Here is a 16791-nt window from a genome sequence, read left to right on the forward strand (position 1 = left end):
TGGTGAGTGCAGGTGAGCGGGGTGTGGTGCTGGGTGTTCTGGTGCGAGTCCTAGTGCCTGTAGATGTAGTGCATGCAGGTGAGCCTGGGAGGGAGGAGGGAGGGGACGAGGAGGGGGACAAGGTGGAGGCAGTGGATGTTGCTGTGTCTGTATGTGGGTGATGCTTGTGTGAGTGCCTGTGGGATGTGTGGTGCCTATGCTTGCCTGAGCTACTTTTGTGTGTTGAAGTGTGTGCATGCTTGTCTGATGGTGTGGTTGGGATAGGCTGGGGTACAGGGGATTGGGTCCGGGTGGAGGAAGTTGGAGGGGGGAGGCTAGACACAGGGACAATGGCTGCCATCAGTGCTGAGGCCAGAGATTGCAGGGTTCGATGATGGGCAGCCTGACCAGAATGAATGCCCTCCAGGAATGCATTAGTGTGTTGCAACTCCCTTTCTACACCCTGGATGGCATTCACAATGGTAGACTGCCCAACAGTGAGTGACCTGAGGAGGTCAATGGCCTCCTCACTGAGGGCAGCAGAGGTGACAGGGGCAGGGGCTGAGGTGCCTGGGGCGAAGGTGATGCCCACCCTCCTGGGTGAGCGGGCACGGAGCGAAGGCTGGGGGGCTGCTGGGAGGGCGGTGCTGGTAGGGGGGGTGGCGGCTGTACCTGTAGAAGTGGGGGGCACAGATGGTGCCACCACCACAAGGGAGCTCCCATTGGCGGACAAGTCCGTGTTGCTGTTTGCTGATCCGGTGACCGACGTGAAGCTCCCCTCGCCCTCCGTCCCACTGGTGTATTCAGAGTCTGTGGTGTGGCCCTCCATGGCCATGTGGGATGCAGCTCCCTCGTGCTCCGGTGCCACTGTACCTCCGCCTGATGATGCTGATGCACAAACGAACAGGGAGAGCACAAAAAGGGGGGGGGGACGACAGAAGAAAGACAGGTTGAGTGCATGGCTTACTGCTACCGTTGGCGGACAATACAGACACAGCAGCCCCCTGCACTACGCCGTGCTCTTGGCCTCTACAGATGCAATTCCTGGGATATGGCCTACATGGCTATGAGTGTCATCCGTCCACATAGATGACACAGGGGTATGTATACCTGTACTTGGCACTCTACAGAGGTGGGTGGAGGGCCACAGGGCCATGCCTTACGAAGGGGCCTAGCTTACGTAACTCGCCCTGGCCTAGGGAAACCCACAGCCCTCCTCCCCCACCCAGACCCCTCCACTGCGCGCAAAGTCATGAGAATGAGAGTGTACTCACCCCCTTGTGTCTGCTGTGATGCCCTCAAGCGCCCATCCAACTCAGGGTAGGCCACCGCCAGGATCCGGAACATCAGGGGGGTCATGGTGCGACGGGCACCCCTCCCACGTTGGGAGGCCATCCCCAGCTGAGCCTCCGCCGTCTTCTTGCTCCAGTGGCGAATGTCCTCCCATCTTTTACGGCAGTGGGTGCCCCGTCTCTGGTGGACCCCCAGGGTCCGGACGTCCTTGGCGACGGCACGCCAAATGTCCTTCTTCTGGTGGGCGCTGACCTACATGACATGTACAGGGGAAGAAGAGAAGTCATTAGCAACTGCACAGTCGAAGTGAGTGACCCCTATCCCTACCCTTGCCATGTGGCACATGCATTCACAGTCCTTCATGGTCGCAGAACTCTGCCCCCTTCCTATTGACATCCAGCCCTCTCCACCCAGCATAGCCCATACAACGTGCTCCCGCTGTACTTACCTGTTGGTCTGGAGGACCGTAGAGTAGCGTGTACTGGGGGAGGACCCCGTCCACGAGCTTCTCCAACTCCTGAGCAGTGAAGGCAGGGGCCCTTTCCCCAGACGCAGCAGCCATTGTTTCTTCCAGACCGAGGTCACAGCAGCACTTGCAGTGTAGGTCCTCTCCTGTCGAAGATCAGGTATCGAGTGATTGAAAAGATAGAAAATGGCGGTCACGTCCACGGCGGTGACGTACGCGGTGGTGCGTATCATCACCGCCGGCGCACTTCATCATTGGCTCCTGGGACCCATAGGGTCCAATGTTAACCAAAGCAGCATTGCGCCACGGTCTACGACCGCCTACGGCGACGGTGTACAACGCCAGCGCAGATACCTCACATCCCATTGTCCCAGTTTAGAGGTCAGGCAGCCGCCATTTCAGGGGCCCACATGGCTTCATTTACTACTGCGACACACATACCTAGGCCTACACTCAACACACATACAGGAAGAGTTTTGTATTTGGTGTCGTGTTCTGTGTAGCTGTGGGTACATACCTGAGAATTTGTTGACTCTGTGCTCGCTGTTGTCCTCTTAGGCACCGTCAGCTGGGACATTTGAGGAGATGGTGGAATCCTCCGGTGTACCGACCGCTGGTGGACCTGTTAACAATGTAGGAGCGACATTTGATCATCACCTACAGGTTTGACCGTGCCACAATCCAAGAACTGTGTACCCAGTTGGAGCCAGACCTGATCTCACCAATCCGCCATCCCACAGGAATCCCCCCTGAAGTGCAGGTGCTATCAGTGCTCCATTTCCTTGCAAGTGGATCATTTCAAACAACAGTGGCCATGGCATCAGGGATGTCCCAGCCTATGTTTTCCAACGTGTTGTCCAGAGTGTTGTCTGCCCTGCTGAAACACGTTAGGAGCTACATCGTTTTCCCTCAGGTGGAGGATTTGGCTACAGTTAAAGGTGACTTATATGCCCTGGGACATATCCCTAACATCATAGGTGCCATTGATGGGACCCATGTAGCTCTGGTCCCCCCGCAGGAGTGAACAGGTGTACAGGAACCGGAAGAGTTATCATTCGATGAATGTACAGATGGTATGTTTGGCAGACCAGTACATCTCCCAGGTAAATGCTATGTTCCCTGGCTCTGTGCATGACGCCTACATCCTGCGGAATAGCAGCATCCCTTATGTGATGGGTCAACTCCAGAGGCACCGTGTGTGGCTATTAGGGGACTCTGGTTACTCCAACCTGTCATGGCTATTGACCCCAGTGAGGAATCCCAGGACCAGGGCAGAGGAACGCTACAATGAGGCCCATTGGCGGACTAGGAGGGTGATCGAACGCACCTTCGGCCTCCTGAAGGCCAGGTTCAGGTGCCTCCATATGACCGGTGGATCCCTATTCTACTCACCAAGGAAGGTGTGCCAGATCATCATCGCCTGCTCGATGCTTCACAATCATGCTTTGCGACGCCAGGTGCTTTTTCTGCAGGAGGATGGTCCAGATGACGGTGTTGTGGCAGCTGTGGAGCCTGTGGACAGTGATGAGGAGGAAGCTGAGGAAGAAGACATAGACAACAGGGAGTCAGTCATACAGCAATATTTCCAGTGACACACAGGTGAGAACAATTTTTTTACTATTACATTCACTTTCACACTTCTACCTCTATCCTGTCTGTCAATTAGAAGCAGTATTTGGTAACTGAGTTGTACATTTCCATTACGGTTTCACAGGTGTGGTTACCAACGTGTGTTATCTGCTTACATACTTCATGGACTTGTGATGTGTGACATAGGTATGTTGGCATTACATTTGAAAACGCATTTTGTCACTGTAATTGGTAATACACATTTTCTAAATCACAGACTGACTCCAGATTGTTTTGTGGTTCAAGGGTGTTTATTGAAGTGCTAATTATTGGAGGGGTGGCAAAATGGTGATGGGTGATGGAGGAGGAATGTCCATGGCAGAGTCCAGTCTATTAGTCTCACAGGTGCACTGCCCATATGGGCATAGGAAGTGGAGCTGGGGCAATTCCAATCTGGACAGGGTAACAAAGTGAGACAGTGGGATGACAATCAGGGTGGTCTCATTTCCTGGCGGGGGTCTTGCCATCGTGCTCGGTCCTGTTCCTGGATCTCAGGGACAGCTTGCGGGTGGTTGTCCGTCTGCAGGGGGTGGGGTGCTGGTGTGGTGGTCCTGTGGCGGGCCGTCCTGTCCACTAGCGCTGGCGGAGGTGGTGGGCAGTTCATCGTCCATGCTAGTGTCAGGGGCCCCTTGGAGTGCCATGATGTCCCTCATGGTCTTTTGTATGTCCTTCAGCACCCCTACGATGGTGCCCAGGGCGGAGCTGATGGTCCCTGAAGCCCAAATACTGTTTGTCCTGCAGACGCTGGGTCTCCTGAAACTTGGCCAGGACCGTAGCCATCATCTCCTGGGAGTGGTGGTAGGCTCCCATGATGGAGGAGAGGGCCTCATGGATAGTCCACCCCCTGTCGCACAGCAGCCCTCCCAGTTCCCCTGTGTTCCTGTGCCTCCGTCCCCTGGACCGTGTGCCCACTACCACTGCCCCCAGGTCCCTGTTGTTGTTGGGGTGGTGGGTTATCCTGGGTTCCCTGTAGTGGTGGACACACAGCTGATTGACGTGTCCTGGGTACGGAGGTATGGGCCCGCTGGGTGGGTGCTGTGCTGGTGTTACCAGAGGGGGGAAGGTCAGTGTTGGGCTGTGCCTGTGTGAGGGGAACCGACTGTCCCGAGGCCAACGATGGTCCGGGCTGGTCATCTGGATCCAGTTGGCCAGAGCTGCTGTCGTCACTGTGGGCCTCTTCTGTGGGTGGAGTGGAGATGTCTGGACCCTCCTGTGTGGTGACGTTACGTAGTGGTCCTGCAGGGGTATAAGAGCATGATTATTGCATGTGTGTGTGAAATGGTGTGCAATGGGTGGGTGTGCGTGTACCCCAGTGCAAGCATTCCTGTGTGGGGGCTTGTGTGATGATGGTTGGGGGGTTGTTATGGGTATGTGCCATGGCCATGCTTTAGTGATGGGTGTCCATGCTTAGTTGTGTCATGCAGGGCTTGTTGTTGGGATGTTTGGTTTGTGTAATTAGTACATTAGTGAGGAGTTGTAGTGATAGGGGAGGGGGTGAGGGTGGGGGGGTGTGATAGCATGCAGGTAGGGTGGGGGATATGATAGTTAAGATTTGACTTACCAGTGTCCATTCCTCCACCGACTCCTCCAAGGCCCTCTGGATGCATGATGGTCAAGACCTGCTCCTCCCATATTGTTAGTTGTGGGGGAGGAGGCGGGGGTCCGCCGCCAGTCCGCTGAACCGCGATGTTGTGCCTGGAGACCACGGAACGCACCTTCCCCCGTAGGTCATTCCACCTCTTCCTGATGTCCTCCCGATTTCTTGGATGCTGTCCCACAGCGTTGACCCTGTCGACGATTCTTCGCCATAGCTCCATCTTCCTGGCTATGGAGGTGTGCTGCACCTGTGCTCCAAATAGCTGTGGCTCTACCCGTAAGATTTCCTCCACCATGACCCTGAGCTCCTCCTCGGAAAACCTGGGGTGTCTTTGGCGTGACATGGGGTGGTGTAGGTGATGTGTGGGGTGGTGTATGTGTTGATGAGTGTGGTGATGTGTGGTGGTGTGGGGTGTTTTGAGCGTGGATGTTGTATGGGTGATGGTGTTGGTTGCCTCTGTGTGGTGGGGTTGTCTATTGCTGTAGTCTCTGTCTGTCACCTTCGTCTTCAGTTTTTGGTCGTAGGGGTTTGTGGGTGATGTGGGTGTGTGTTTTATATTGTGTTGGGTGTGTGGGAGTGGTGTTTGTATGTGTATCAGGTGTGTGTATTTGGAATTGTCCAATGTGGCAGTGTTTTGGAGATGTGTGTGTATTTTGTGCGCGGCGGTGTGTACCGCCAATGGAATACTGCGGTTGAAAGACCGCCGCGTGGATTCGTGGGTCGTGATAGCATGGGCGTGTTTCTGTTGGCGTGACGGTGTCGGTTTTGTTTTCGCCAGTTTATCACTGACCTTTGGTGTGGCGGACTTGTGTGGGCGTCTGAATTTCGGCAGATCTCGAGATGTGGGTCATAATAGCTGTGGCGGAATTCCACGGCCGCGGCGGTGTATTAGCGGTCTTCTGCACGGCGGTAAGCACCTTTAACCGCCAATGTTGTAATGACCGCCTAGGTCTCTTCTGGTGTCACCACTCTAAGGCAGACTGGAAAGAGCATAGCACTACACATTCCCATCTGTCGAAGTTGGCATTTTGCAGCAAGGAAAGTGGCTCTTTGCTTTTGCACTTCCCTTGTGAAATCAGGAAATATCATCACTTTACTATTGTCCACTACTACGTTTCCTATTTTAAGGGCTTGCACTAATATGGAGTCTCTGTCCCGATAATAAAGCAATTTTTCACCACAGGGCACAGCGGACCTGCAGGGTGACAGGTTTGTTAGGGCCAGTTTGTCTCTGAACAATTTCTCAAGGAAGATTAACATATTATCCTCCCTGAGGTGTTCGGTCTTTCAGGTGGTGGATCTTCTTGCCCCTACGGTTCCATTGCGCCCGGATCCAGGGAGTGTTCTGCAACCAGGTTCCACTTCTTGATATATTTACCCATGGGTATGATGTGGTTGCAGAGAACAGGAGAGGTATCATTGTCTTTCTGAGAACCAGCTCCTGATGGTGGGGCGGTTGGTCAGTGCTGTAATTGTGGCACTCCCTTCAGGTGTGAAGTCACATCCCACCATCAGACTTCATGGGTATCCACACTAGTTACTCCTCCCGGGTCTCTCCTGTGTGTCGGTCTCTTCGGTCTGTACCTTCCTGGCCAATTCAGGTGGTCGCTAGCACCCCTTCCAGGCTCCGCCGAGCTCACCATCAAGTCGTGGAGGCCCTGCTTCCTTTAGGGCTGCGAGGCACGTGCTCAACTACAATGCTGGGGCAGTGGGTGTCCAAGGAAGCTGGTTCCCCTTTCCGAGTCAGTTAAGCTGGCCACATGTGAATGGGGGGGTTCAATGTCAGGTGGGAGGAGGTGTCAAGCCACTAGCTCACTACTCGTGGTGGGGAATTTTACCCCTAGGTGTTCTTGCAAATGAATATTTTGCCAGGCTCTAGTATATCACTATACTAGTGTTCCCTGGTCTTTGCTCAGTCTCCGTGCTTCCCTAATCTTGCAGCCGGGCCAGACCCAGGAAGGTAAATACCGCATAGCCACCTCACAGTTGTTAGGTCAGTGTGCTGCATCACATTGAATGAGTCCTTGTTAGTAGGGCTGACAGGTCACTTGTGAAGGCTGCAGGATGTCAGTGAGTCACAGCAGAGCTTTCAGTTAGGCGTCCAAGCCTCTGCCATCTTGGCCGTGCCCTAAGACTTCCCTGATGGCACAGTGCCTGCAACTGCAGGGAAGAATATGACCATTGCTCCTGACCTGCTGTGCTGCAATTCTGATATGACCTGGAGAGGGAGTGGTGCCACTGTGACCCTGCTACTGTTTCTGGAGGACTTTAGCATGTGATTAAAAAGAGTGCCATCCGACTGCTGATCTCACCTGCTGCACTGCAACTCCAACATGCCTCAAGAGATGGGCTGTATCCACGACCTTCCTCCAGCTGCAAATGATTATTGTTTTATTGCAAGATGTGTGGATACGATCAGCAGGTGGCAGTACCTGAAAAACTGACTGCCTGAATCTTGCCCTAGAAATTCATATTCAGGTTGAGTGGCATTGGCCCACCCAAATTCTTAGCAACATACAAGACTGAACAGACCTACTGATCCACCACATTGGATCATTGCTTTTATGCCCATAGTAGAATACTGCATCAGAGCCAATTCTTGCCTGATATACCTCTTAAGCAGATAATCTATATAAAGGGGTGTGATCCACAGCTGTGGTAGGATATCACTTTATTAGGGCAGAGATAACCACCCTTGATCAGAGTCGCAGGTAGATAGCACCAACACCTTGGTTCCAACCCATGGAGAGAAGAAGAACACTGTACCTAAACATAACTACACTACCTTGCTGAGAACCTTTTAACTACTTGCCTTTGCTACCCTAAGAGTCAAGTACAGAGCTAAAATAGGACGGACCCAAGGTCACCAATGGCAAATTAATTCAACAACCATTCTGGTCTCTGTCTGCCCTGCCCTCTCCCGAACAGAAAGTGACAGTTGCCTATTTACCTCTTCCTTCCATAATTTCCGATAGGGAGGCTAATCATTAAACTCCTATTAACATACAAGGAGGGATTACTATAAATCAGTGGGCTTTGTTAGATCTGTCTCTTGGTTTTGGAAGGTGTTTGGTTTGGCATACTTAATTCACCTTCAGTCCGTGTTCATAAACACCTGTGAGCCATGATTGAAGCAAAGCGTGGCCCTGCAGTCCCCAAGCTTCACTCTATTATTTGAACAGAATCAACATTAACCATAGGTTTTCAGACGACCCACACCTTTACCCAGAAAACACAAAGACCCATATTTATATTTTTTTAGCGCCGCATGTGTGTCATTTTTTTTACGCAAAATCGGCGCAAACTTGCAAAATACAATTGTATTTTGTAAGTTTGCGCTGTTTTTGCGTCAAAAAGCAGTGCAAATGCAGCACTAAAAAAGTATAAATATGGGCCAAATTGTATAGTAGTAGAATATTGAGTACTGAATATATAGTACCAGAATATTGAGTACCAATAACATTGATGCCCAGAATATTGAAACAGTAAATATGTGTATGTAAATATAGGTTTTTTTATACTTAATTCCACAAACATACCCTGATGATATATTTATCTTGAAAGCATGGAAGAATAAGTACAAACACACTGAGGACTATTCACAAACTGCATGTTGTAGTACATTACCAATATTACAATAGTACTATTAATGTACTACAAAATGCTATTCATATAGTTATGTACGGAGCTCTACACTCCGCCTCTCCTCTTTTTAATGTTTAGACATCTCTGCCCTCCTGCGGACAGCTCTGCAAAAAGTATACATTTTAGTAGTAAATCTGTGAGGGATAAAAGAGAGTGAGTTGAAAATGGGGAATACTACTAAAAGGCAAGGTTGAGGAAGAAGTAAGGAGGGGTAAAGGTGAGGTTACAGAGGGGTTTAAGGAGGCGGCATGGACCAACCCACAAAAGTGTATGCCCTTTCCTACTCACAAACTGCCCATCTATAGTTATTACAACCAAAGAGGATCTAAAACAGTTGTGAATGTACTCTATCTCAGAGCTGGAGTAAGTCTTGCACCACCAATGGCCACTCACGGGTACTGCAACACCCGCCCATAGACAATGATGGATGTAGGGAGTTAAAATAAAACCCTGTAGAAAGTAATGTTAAAATAAATTACATTATTTAAACTGTTTAAAAATATAATGAAAATGTACGTAATCTTTAAAAATATATAAAATAAAACCAATATGAATATATTTAACATATGTCGTTAACTTTTTAAAATATAAACATTATTGTAAGTAATAATTATTAAACATAAATCACTATTATTTAATTCTATACATCACTTTCAATAACTTTCAATGCATAGTAAAAATACAATTTTGTAACTTTTTTTAAAAACAGAATTTTATTGACTTTCTGCCTTAGCATGGTACAACAGACATTGTATAGATCGAGTATCTTTACATATATATTAGAAATGTAGACAAGCAGCCCAATTCCAGACCTGCAGGTGTGTCTGCATATTGGTGTATTATTTAACATTGATGAAGAACAACAAAATCTCCCCTCCCTGCACCCTCCCCCCACCCCCTGCTTCTGTCATTAAGTATATGAGATCAGCCATCTATGTTGCAAGTGTCATTGATCCTCTCGGGAGTACATCTACTGGAAGGGAGGACCGACGTATGTAGTCTTCCCGAGAACAACACTGCTATGCGTGAGTCATATGTGGGGAGGGTGCTACTAATAAAGAACCCCAGTGTTCGTAGTGCGTTTAAGCTTCAGGCTTTCTGTTCTCTCTCTTTGCGCAGCATCTCTAAGGGACGCTGCTCGCCTCAGTGCAGATAGTCCTGCATCTCACTCTGAGCCCTAAACACTTCCACTAATGTGCCCCACTCCAGGGATATTGGTTTCTTTCTCATCCCTTTATATTCTTTCTCATAAGAGCTGAACTTTCAGCCTGACACCAGCGTAGTACTTCCTCCCTCCACGACTGTATGGTTGGGGCCTGGGGAGACTTCCAGTGACTCGTCAGCTGTCGTTTCACCAAGAGCAAAGCCAGATCCATGAAGCGTGAAGTTACCTTAGAGCCTTGTGTGTTAGGGTGTAACCCCAGGAGGAAATAAGCAGGCGTCAGTCCCACTGCTACCTCCGTGGTCTCTATCAAAGTGGTTCCTAATGTAGCCCAGTACTGTGAGAGGGACGGGCACGCCCAGAGCATATGGCCCACATGGAGAAGGTCGGCATCAATGGCATGACACCGAGTCATTGCGCTGTTGTCGTGTGATACATCCTATTGAGCCTGTGTGGAGTGAGGTACGCACAATGCAAAAGGTAAAATTGCATCAGTTTAAATCTAGTATTGTGGGATACCTTTTTAGCATATTGTAATATGAAAGTCAACTCTTTAACAGTAATGTCTCTACCTATATCAGTTGCCCACTTAGTTTTCATCATATCCAAGGATGTGTGGAGATGTGCTCGGATCCCTCAGTATAGCTATCTAATAAGACCCCTGCCGTGTCCCATCGTGTGCAGTGCCTGAAGGGCTTCATGTGTTCCTGGTTCAGTGCCCTGTGGTGCCCAGTGGTTGCGTACATAGGACAGTATTTTACCATGGGCAAAAAAAAGGGTTTCAGACAGACCATGTACTTGCACAAAGTCTGAGTGCAGCATTAATATGCTATCCTCAAATAAGTCCCCTAGTGTATGCTGTCCCTTTTGTTCCCACATTCTGAGCATAGCTGCGGTAATCATTCCTGAGGGGGTAGGGAGCCCATGCAGTGGTATTTTGGGTGCGCAGGGTGTTGCTGAGGCTGTGTACCTTGTAGCTAGTTTCCAGTAAGCCAACACCGTTTGCAATTGTAAAGTAGCCCCGGGGGATGGGTAATTTTGGGGACCCAGGACAGATCAAGAGATGAATGAAGCCTTTCTTCCATAACGCTGCTGTACAATTGATCTCTTCCAGATTATGGCTGGCTAACCAGTAGGTCAGCCATTGGAGTTGGCCCGCTATACAGTAGGCTTTGAAGTCTGTCCGGGTGTAACTGTAGTTTCATCAGGCCGACGCTGCGGAGGCGCTTCCCCCATATTAAATCAATCAGAAGGGAGTTCAATGTTCGGAATATGCAAGGTGGTACCATGAGCAGCAAGTTAACAAAATGGTATAAAACAGCACCATTTTCGCCAGTGCCACCCTCCCTGCCACCAAAATTGGTAAAGTAATCCAGAACTCAACTTGGGACCAAAGTGATGTAATTGTCTGGCTTAAGTTACCTTCTAGCAGATCCGCCTGGTCCCGGTATATGTGAATACCAAGATAACAGAAGGATACAGGTGCTTTTGCAATGGTCAGGGTCCACATCGGACCAAAGGTTCCGAATAGGCATAGGATTTTATCGGGAAAAGCCCTGAAAGGAGTGCAAATCGAGAACAAATCTGCACTGCCCTCTCCGTGTCTTGTCACAAATCCCTATAATAAAGTATCATATCATCTGCATATAAGGAGTAAACTTGGGTAGTGGGGTTAAGCACAAGTCCTAAATCAATCGTGCGGTGGCGAAGGTTTTGTGCCAGGGGTTCCAATGGCAATACAAACAAAAGGGGTGACAGAGGACAGCTCTGCCTAGTTCCGCGGTATATGGGGTAAGAGGCGGATATCTACGCTCCCATCTTGGCTCTAGCAGTCGGAGCCGTGTAAAGGAGCTTCACCCACCATATAAAATCTGGGGGTATGCCATAGGCCTCCAGAGAGGCCAGCATATAGTTCCAGCTGAGAGTGTTAAAAGCTTGCAGCATCTCTAAGGAGATACAGCCAGCATGCAGATACTTGTGTTTCGTCTCCTCTATCAACTGAAATAGACGGTGGATATTCATCGATGTACCACGACGTGGCACAAATCCACATTGGTCCATGTGTGGTAGAGGCGGAAGGAGTGGGAGTAATCCGTGCGCCAATACCTTACTGAGGAGTTTATATTCTGTATTCAAAATAGACAAGGGCCTATAGGGGGCCCATGTGTAGGAGGTCTATCTGGTTTAGTAAGTGAAGTCACCATCTTGAGTTGTGACTGGAAGCATTCCTTACCCAAGACTCTCTAACTTCTCTAGCTGAGGGAGTAGGCGATTGGTGTATGTGACATAAAATTCCACCGGCAATACATCAGATCCAGGGGTCTTATTACCTGCCATCTCCTTCAGTGCCTCGCAAATCTCGGTGATCGGGAGTGGAGCTCACAGCTCCTTTCTCTCCAACGCTGTCACCTGTGGTAGCGGATCTTGGTGTAGAAACCTGTGTGTGGTGTGGTAGTCTACAGGCGGGGGTGCAGCGAAGAGATCAGTATAATATTGATGAGAGGCTTCATTAATGCCATTTTGATTATTTACTATTCCCACCTGTGGACATTGTATCATTAATATTGGTGTGGGAGATTGCTGTGGACTGATTAGTTTGGCAAGAAGGGTACACGGTTTGTCTGCCTCTGCATGCGCCCTTTGGGTGTAAGCTCTGCAATCCACAACACGCAAGAGCTCTAGAAGTTCCGCATGGCGTGTCCGTGTTGTTTGTAATTGCACTGCCTTAGTGTCATCTAGGGTTGTTTCTCCTTCCAGAGCACCCAGATTATTTTCTAGATGTGTGAGGTCATGTAGAATTTCGGCCCATGCTCCCACCCGCATAGAAATGGAGGATCTCCTTATGGCCACCTTAAAGGCCTCCCATTTGATCAATGGGAAAGAGGCAGTATCAGTGTTTTCTTAAAATAATTTGTCAATAGTTTTTGCTAGGCTACTTATATGAATTGTGTCGTCCAGGATTGTGAGCTGTAAGCGCTATGTTGGTATCAGGGTGGGTACCCTTCCCCAGGCCAGCTAGATCTCATGCGGGTTATGGTCAGAGAACGTCTTACCTAGAGATGTAGCATGCGTTATGTGTGATTGCAGGCTGGAAGTGCACAAGAAGCGGTCTAAACTGGAATGGAGCATATGCAGGTAGGAGTAAAAGGAGTATTCCCTTGCACCTCCATTGGGGCTCCTCCATACATCTACCAGGTCCCACCCCTCAACCCATTGTCACAATGATCTGGCCTGGCAAACCGGTGCTGCACTCGGAAGGGGCGGGTGTGAGCAGTTGAGGAAAACATCTAGTACCGCATTCGAGGCCCACCCAAAACCCATGGGAGATGAGCCCAGTCCGATAACACGATGGATAAGCGTGCATAGAAAGCATCCTGTTCTTGGTTCGGTGCATAAAAACATCCTAGCACTATCTGCTCTCCTTCTAGAAGTCCCCTGAGTAGTACATATCGACCCTGTGTGTCTATTTTTGTGTCTTGAACTGAAAATGGAATCCCTGCCCTTATCCACATAACTTCTCTTCTGGCCTATGCCGAGAATGAGGTATAGAACAATTGTCCCCTCCACTGCACTGTAGTTTTAGGGCTTCTGGTGTAGTAAGGTGGGTTTCCTGTAGGAAGGCAAGGTGAGCATGGCATCTGTGCAATTGTCCATAAAAAAGAAAGTACACAGTTCCAGAACAAAAGAGATACTAACAAAACAAATAAAGAACTGTTCCTGTGAGTCTGATCCTACTGGTAACAAGAGCCTTCACTTACCAATTAGTGACATGCTTCATCATCGGGCTTTGCTCCTCGTCAGGCCAGCACTGCAATGCCTGAAGGGCCCCTCAAGGGGGCTCTTTTCCGGAGATCTTTTGATGTAGAAATGCCGGTTGGTGAGTGCTAGAATGTGGGATTGGTACAAAAAAATTGTGAAGTTAAAAATTACTAGAGGTATAAATAGTCAATGTTTAATAGAGATTAAACCCCTGTCATGGTTAAAAGCAATAATGTAGGGGAAAGAAGATTAGTTGTAATGTCTAATCAACCCTAATCAAAAGATTCATGAGAAATACAGTCCCTATAGTCAGAGACTGTGTGGACTGCCAGTACAGTGATCTCTACACTGCCTCAAACAAAAGGTCAACATGTTTCTCACGTTTAAAGTCAATAAAGATCAGTGCAATTCGTGAGGACCAAACCTACCTTATCCTCATATTGCATTAAGCCTATAGTTGGGTTATTCACAGGAACCCTACTTATATGAAAGGATGGGCCCCATTGGGATAGCGACAAGCATCAGTGGTGGAAGCTGGTCTAGATATCAAGCTCCGTATGTCCACTTACTGGTGAACACCTATCCCTGCTCTGTGGTCCCAGAATTGTGCCAGCACCCTATGTCGCTTATAGAGTGACCTCAGTCCCCTACTATTCCAAGTAATTATATTGTATGATTTAGTGACTGTGGCCATTACAGTTAATGTAGGGAATGTCGAGCAATTTTATCCCCATGGCTCTACTGCGTTCCCCCAGTATTTCCATGGCGGAGGAAGTATTATATTAACGAATAACATCCCTACCCAATTCATGGTCCAGTGTGGAAAACATTGCTCGACCAGTGCAACAAATACAACCAAACTGTAGAAACATAAAGATTGCCTGGCTTCCGCTAGTGGGGTACTGTGGCCCATATGCCAAACGATATATCTTCTCAGTAAACCAAACACACAATATAGGTCTGGACCCAGGTCTCATTTGTAATAAATTACTCCCATGGTAAGTCCCAGCTTCAACTAATAATACAAGGATATCAGACGTAGATGGTTAAGTGCAAATGTAATGATGGTTGTTAACCTCAGTGTCATAAGATAGGAATCACTGTAGTGGTCTAAAGTATAGTGCGGTGGGATGAAGGTTCCCCCAATGTCATTCACAGGATCTCTATGGTGGAGACGAGCAAACAATAAGTGCAGTCCTTCGATTGTTCAGAGCTCATTAGCGGTCTGGGAATAACGCTACACCTCCCTCAGTTTCAGTGTCTGAGACCCCAGCCAGGGATGACTCTGTACTGGACATACGGCTGGGGTCTTTCAGTAGTAGTGGCAAGTTGGATGGCTTCCAATTGACTTTCCTGTGCCTGTCACGGGGACGGACCCCCTCTACCACTGTTCGTGGAGTCCTGTTTACGGCGGACCCGCCGAGTCTGACGGTTCAATTTCTGTGATGCAAACTCATATTGTTGGTCACTCCGTGTGCCCTGAAAGTTCTGGTCCAGCCATTCTCTAGCTGCCGTTGGAGAATCAAAGAAATGAGAATGTCGATCATGTGTAACTTCAACTTCGCTGGAAAGATCAATGCATATACAAGGCCATCTGTTCTGAGGTGTCTTTCAACTTCTTGGAATGAAACCCAACAGCGTTGCACCAACATCATGTAATCCGGATAAAGATACACTCTAGAGTCAGCCACAGTGATCGGCACGCCGCTCGGAATAAGGTGTCACTGTCTCTGTAGTTCAGTTTTTTTGCCACTATGGCCACCACAGGGCCTCTGGGACTGGTATTTTGGTAGGCACATGATGCGCCTGTTCCACAGTGAAGAGGGTGGACAAGCCCTTCGGCGCCACCATCATCTGCAGCCAGGTCTCGATGAACTGGGTGGGGCGATCTCCCTCAGTACCCTCCGGAAGATCCACTATACGGATGTTATTTCTGTGGCTCTTCCTTCGGCATCCTCAGCATGATCCTGGAACTGTTCCACTTGCTTGCGCAGTTGTGTCAACAGTGAGTCGTGTTCTGTTTGCGCTAATAGTAAGGTGGCTAGTGCTTGCTTCATCGATTTGACTCTATTTGCCAATTTGTGCTGGTCATCTTTCAGCTTATTTAGGTCCGTAGTAAGCACCACGTTTCTGTTTCATAATTACTCTAGAGTCCTGGATTTTCTGCAAAATAAGATCTAGCTTGACTCCGATGGCTCTACTCTTGTGGGGGCAATACAATAAGAGGGTATGGAGGCAATCGAGTCTTCCAAGGGCGGGGAGCGTGTTTGCGCATATTCCTCCATCTTAGGAGGCTTTTTTTTGTTACACCCCATCTCATCGATGACTAGGCAGTGTAAGGTTGGTGGCACTCTACTTGCTCCAGATGCTCACCCTCCAGAGTTTTGTGGGGGACCAGTCACCACCACCTGGCTTCCAGTCTCAGTCTCTGTGGCTGATCCTGGCTAACTTCCAGGCCACTCGGTCCACAGTTGCAGCCACGGAGCTTTGCCGGTAGGCCCCACCGCAATTCAATACATTATAACTGTCCATCAGTCTCCTTACCGCAGGGCCTCTCCGTATGCTCCATCATACCAGTGACATCCTCCAACACACAGAGCGCACTCACCTCCGCTGCTTCTAGGTGGGTGGAGTCTGGCTCCTATTTAGCCCATTGTTTGGATCCCTTCTCAAGCACTGGGCCACATTCACCAGTCCCCAGCGTGATCTCTCACTGTCAGTTAACATCAGTGCCGGACCCTCCTCTGGACCATCCCTATGGGAAAGGCAGCCACCTGCTCCCCAAGGGGGTGCTCACAGGCTGCAGCCAAGCCCACTTGAAAACCCACATCACCTAGCGGTCTCTCCATGCACCAGGCCTGGCCGCACAAGCCCCCGAGGCCCTCGACCGCTGCCTCCCTCTGCCGTTTCTAGGCCGTGCAGCACTACGTCCATCTCGCCCAGTCCGGCCACTCACCGTCAGTCCCAAAACTTTGTCGGCCATCTTCAATTGCTTGCAGGTCAGCCCAGCGGCAGGGGGAATCGGGCGGGAGGCCTCATGGCAGGCCACAGCCGCCCACCATTGTCTCCGTATAAGCACCGCTGCACTGCAATCTGGGCGCCGCTTCATGCCCAGCACAGCTCTGACTGTCTACGGTATGTGTTGCGGCACAAGCACCCTGCTGGGACCGGATCTCGGTTATAGTTTACGACCAGGGTCCAGAGCCGCAGAATTAAAAGTCCACCATGTTGGACGTTTGGCCACGTCCTCCTAATTTTGTA

This window comes from Pleurodeles waltl, chromosome 2_2, assembly GCF_031143425.1.
Source record: "Pleurodeles waltl isolate 20211129_DDA chromosome 2_2, aPleWal1.hap1.20221129, whole genome shotgun sequence".
Lineage (NCBI taxonomy): Eukaryota > Metazoa > Chordata > Amphibia > Caudata > Salamandridae > Pleurodeles > Pleurodeles waltl.